This window comes from Myotis daubentonii, chromosome 2 (assembly GCF_963259705.1).
Source record: "Myotis daubentonii chromosome 2, mMyoDau2.1, whole genome shotgun sequence".
Taxonomy (NCBI): domain Eukaryota; kingdom Metazoa; phylum Chordata; class Mammalia; order Chiroptera; family Vespertilionidae; genus Myotis; species Myotis daubentonii.
Genome location: NC_081841.1, coordinates 3938625 through 3943804, shown reverse-complemented (window position 1 = coordinate 3943804; position 5180 = coordinate 3938625). Strand labels below are relative to the sequence as shown.

The 5180-nt window shown below is 59.3% G+C and overlaps 1 long non-coding RNA gene across 1 annotated transcript; it reads left to right on the top strand.

The window, feature by feature from the left end:
- Positions 1–1022: 1022 nt before the first annotated feature.
- LOC132225989 (uncharacterized) lies at positions 1023–1497 on the top strand. Its single transcript, XR_009450994.1, has 3 exons — positions 1023–1142; positions 1382–1415; positions 1454–1497. It is a non-coding gene; the product is annotated as an uncharacterized LOC132225989 (long non-coding RNA).
- Positions 1498–5180: the final 3683 nt, after the last annotated feature.

Sequence of the window (5180 nt, the reverse complement as noted above, 5' to 3'; positions counted from 1 at the left end):
AGACCAATCTCAGTTGGTGTAAGCCAGTCCCGCATTCCAGTCCCTGGGCTCTTAATTGAAGCAAGAAGGGGCCAGCGAGTTAGAAGTTGGCTGAACCAGGGGCTTCTCAGAAACGTGTCTTAGCCCCGGCTGGTCTGGCTCAGTGGATAGAGCGTCGGCCTGCGGACTGAAGGGTCCTGGGTTCAATTCCGGTCAAGGGCACATGGCCAGGTTTCGGGCTTGATCCCCAGTACCTCAATGATTCTCTCTCATCATTGATGTTTCCATCTCTCTCTCCCTCTCCCTTCCTCTCTGAAATAAAAAAAAAAGTAATGAAACCAGGGAAGCTATTCAGTAAAAAACAGTTTCTTTCTTTTAAGAAAGAAATAAACGTTTCCCAGACACAGGGCAGAAACATTCTCTTTTCTGTCTTTGGGCGCTAGTGCATGCGGGGGTGATGGCAGGGGCAGTGGCTGCCACCCTGAGGCCATGAGGATAAGCCCAGTCCACACACCGGATCCCTGAGGGTACAGAAACGGATCCCTGAGGGTACAGAAACGTTGCCGGGCGCTGAATTAACCAGCCCTGGAGGCCCCTGCCCCAGGTCCCTTGTTATGTGCTGCAGACGCTGCTAACAGTCCTCCAGTGCCCACGCTTCCCGTCATCCACTTGGTAACGGAGCACCCTGAGTTCCGGCTGGGTATTGGCCCCTCAATGCACACTACCCTTCCCAACACGCTTGGCAGCGGGGCGTGGCCACGTGACTAAGTCCAGGCCAATGGGATGTGAGCAGAAGTGGGGCTCGCAACTTTAGGATTATCTCCTTAAAATCATTTGCCTTGAACAAACTTCCCATGAGCTGGAAAATAGCAGCAGCCGGTGCCCGGGGGAAGCCTGTGGGGAGGGCAGAGCGGTCCCACGGGTCTCAGAGCCTGGCCTTGGGGCTGTGGTGGGAGAGAAACATCTTCTCCCTGTCTACGTGGCTCTGTTTTGGAGTCTTTTGTTACAGCGGCTTCCCCAGAGCCTTAGCTGATAATACTGTCCCCACGGCATCGGCCGCCAGAATTGTTTCTGTCACTGGCGGCCTCTCTGATCTGCTTTCTCTCCTTGGAGGTTGGTGGGGACTGGGGCTGGGGCCCAGTGTTTCTCGGTGGTGGACAAAGGTGGTGATGGTGAAGGTGGTGATGGTGGACAAAGGTGGTGATGGTGAAGGTGGTGATGGTGGATGAAGGTGATGATGGTGAAGGTGATGGTGGATGAAGGTGGTGATGGGGGATGAAGGTGGTGATGGGGGATGAAGGTGGTGATAATGAAGGTGGTGATGGGGGATGAAGGTGGTGATAATGAAGGTGGTGATGGTGGATGAAGGTGGTGATGGGGGATGAAGGTGGTGATAATGAAGGTGGTGATGGTGGATGAAGGTGGTGATAATGAAGGTGGTGATGGTGGATGAAGGTGGTGATGGTGGATGAAGGTGGTGATGGGGGATGAAGGTGGTGATGGTGGATGAAGGTGGTGATGGGGGATGAAGGTGGTGATGGGGGATGAAGGTGGTGATGGTGGATGAAGGTGGTGATGGGGGATGAAGGTGGTGATGGTGGATGAAGGTGGTGATGGGGGATGAAGGTGGTGATGGTGGATGAAGGTGGTGATGGGGGATGAAGGTGGTGATGGTGGATGAAGGTGGATGAAGGTGGTGATGGTGGATGAAGGTGGTGATGGTGGATGAAGGTGGTGATGGGGGATGAAGGTGGTGATGGTGGATGAAGGTGGTGATGGGGGATGAAGGTGGTGATGGTGGATGAAGGTGGTGATGGGGGATGAAGGTGGTGATGGTGGATGAAGGTGGTGATGGGGGATGAAGGTGGTGATGGTGGATGAAGGTGGTGAAGGTGGATGAAGGTGGTGATGGTGGATGAAGGTGGTGATGGTGGATGAAGGTGGTGATGGGGGATGAAGGTGGTGATGGTGGATGAAGGTGGTGATGGTGGATGAAGGTGGTGATGGTGGATGAAGGTATTGAGGAATGTCTTCCAATTTAGAGATGCCCTGGCCCCTCCCCCCAGGTGCAGTCTCACCCACCACCTGGGTTCCTCCTGCTGCTGTCCCTGCTCGGCGAGTGGGTGCTCCCCCACCCCACCCCACCCGGTAGCCCAGGTCAAACAAACCTGAGTCCTCCACCTGCTGTCAGGTCCCCAAGCCGTGTCCAGTCCTGCCCCCAGCCGCCCAGCAGGATTCCCAGCGCCTGGCACGGCTGGCCCTGGTTGGGATGAGCAGAGACTGAGGAACAAGTGAGCTGTGAAACCTCACTTCCAGGAACGCAGCCCTGAGTTCCTCACTCAGCCTGGCTTCCCGCGGGCACTCAGACGGAGGACATTGCATTTAATATTTAACAAGAAGCTGAATATTGACTCAGCAACGAGGGTTTCGCCCCTTACCCAGAGCTGCTGGGAAGGCCGCCTCCTGCCTGCCTGTGCTCGCCAGCTGGGGAAGGTTCCTTAAATGACTGACTAAGCTCGCCCGCCTCGCCCAGCCGGCCTCTCCCCTCCAGCCCCCCAACAAAGGGATGGGTCCTCATCTTCCCCAACCCCCAGACCAAAACAGCAGCCTGCTCGGCGGGAAGCCAGCCTCGGGGCTCCTGGATCTGATTACTGTCCCCAGGGCAGACTTCCACCCCAGCCTGCCCCTCCCGCTCCTTCCGAGAACTGAGGACTGAGCTCTGACTCCTACTCCAGGGGGAGAGGGGCGGGGGGCCGCCTAAGGCTGAGGACTGAGCTCTGACTCCTACTCCAGGGGGGAGGGGGGCGGGGGGCCGCCTAAGGCTGAGGACTGAGCTCTGACTCCTACTCCAGGGGGAGAGGGGCGGGGGGCCGCCTAAGGCTGAGGACTGAGCTCTGACTCCTACTCCAAGGGGTAGGGGGGCGGGGGGCACCGGGCACTGGGTTTGGGATGGGACGAAGCAAAGCGCTGGGCCTCCCTGGAGTCAGAGCCAAGCAGAGGGGCCGGAGGAGGGCTCTGGGCTCTGTTCTGCGGGCGCCCCACAGGGAGGTGAGGAGCCCTCTCCAGCTCCCCCGGCTGGCCTCCTTCCTGCCCTAAGCTAGTCCTCAGGGTGGCCACGCCCCGGGTCCTAACCCCAACGCTGCGGCCTCCCTGTGGAGCCCCAGTTCCCCACGCAGAGGGTGGAGGTGTGTTGTGATAATGTGCCCTATGCCAGGGGCCGTGCTGGCTCATGTGATGGCCACAACCTTGCCAGGAGGTAGGTACCATCCATCTCTGCAGAGCTCTGGCTGGGGCAGGAGGCCAGGTGGCAGGGAAAGGGGGCTTTGGGCTCCCAGACCCTGCCCTGGGCATTAGGACAGTTGCTCCAAGCCCAGAGGAGGGTAGGACCCCAGTACTGGGCTCCCGAGGCTGGTTGGCCAGGGCAGCAGAAGTCACCTTCCTGCCTCGGGTCCTGGGTCTCGCCCCGCCCACACCCGCCCCGGCCTTTGCTCCAGGCCCGGGATGCTGCTGTTATTCCTGGCAGCTGGGCAAGGTGTTCAGCTGCTGCATTAACAGGCTGGCTCAGCTAGGCACAGCCCCTCCCGCCCCGCCCCGCCCCGCCCCGCCCCCCACTGTCCGGACGGATGGATGGATGGATGGAAAGTCAACCCCAAACCTCTGCGGTAGGCCATGCCCACAGAGACCAGACGCCAGGAACATCTGAGTTCTCCTGAGTTCTCCCCGCTTGGCCGCCTGGCATGACGGGAGGAGGCTGGGCCCAGGCTGCCTCCTGGCCCGCGTCTCCGGAACAGGTCCCCTGCGAAGGCCTGGAAACATGCAGGGGCTTGCGTCCTGCAGAGCCGGCTGCGGCTGCTCCTGGCCCGGCCCGGCCCGGCCCGCCCTCTGGGTTAGTGTCGGGGAGCTGAGGGCCCACGGCTCTCTTCCTGCTGTCCCCAGGGAAGGGGGGTCCAGAGCTGCTGCCTGGACCGAGAGGAACTTCTGGAGGCCCTGGCAAAGCAACATGGGTGTCCCCCACGGGGAGCCGAGTCCCACCCCAGGAGCGGCCCTGAGGGGGCCTTGACACGGCTCTGCCCTTCAAGATGTGGATGGCCCAGCCGGTGTGGCTCAGTGGTTGAGCATCAGCCCATGAACCAGGAGGTCACGGCTTGATTCCCAGTCAGGGCACAGGTTGTGGGCTCAATCCCCAGTGGGGGGCGTGCAGGAGGCAGCGGATTAATGATTCTCATCGTTGATGTTTCTGTTTCTCTCTCCCTCTCCCTTCCTCTCTGTGAAATCAATAAAAACATTAAAAAAAAAAAAAGTTTAGAGGAATGGACCAAGAACCCAAAGGTCATGGAGGGTGCCAGGGGCTGTGGGGCTGGAGGAGGGGCAATCGGGGAAGGCCTCCCAGAGGGGACATCAATCAGTCTCATGGGTGAAGATGAAGATGGTTGAGAAGGGCACTGCAGGCAGCAGCGAAGGCACAGAGAGTATCCACATGTGGACGTGAGGTGGGGAAGGGAGTCAAGAACGTCCAGTTAAAAAAAACCCCAGAATATACAGTTTAGTCCGGATGGAGGGCAAAGCTCAAGAGGGAGGCGGGGCCGGATCATGGAGAGCCTTGAATGCGGGGCCCAGGAGGTAGTCACTCCCTACATGACGACCAAACGGCTAACGGAACGATGCTTGGCCCTACGAGGTCATCTCACTTGTTAAGTGTGTGTGTGTGTGTGTGTGTGTGTGTGTGTGTGTGTGATTTGTATTATTAAAGTAAAGCCTGCTTATTCTAAAGAAAATTAAGATAGGTGAAATGTGGTTGGGGAAATAACTGACATGGAATCCACTGTTTGCATCAAAAACATCACCTGCTCCCGGAGCCAGAGAGCTTACCCCCTGCCCAAGAGTCTGCAGGCAGAACCCAGAGGCCTCGAAACACTCCCCGCTCCGCTGGCAAAGAGCAGCGCGCAGAGCCCCCCAGTTCCTGGCAGCAACTGCCCCCTCCCGCCGGGGGCCTGTGCTGGGCCGCCCAGCTCCCAGCAGCTTCCTCAAATCCCACCAGCTGCGGCCTCGCCCTTCCGCCCTTCCAGAGCAGATCTCCCTCCGGCGCGGCCTCGGATCCAGGCAGGTTGCGTGACCTCGGGGAAGTCTCCTCCCGCCTGACCGCCCCGCTTCCGCATCTGCAGGACCGAGCCGAAGGGCAGTTCCAGCGAGCACTAGCTGTG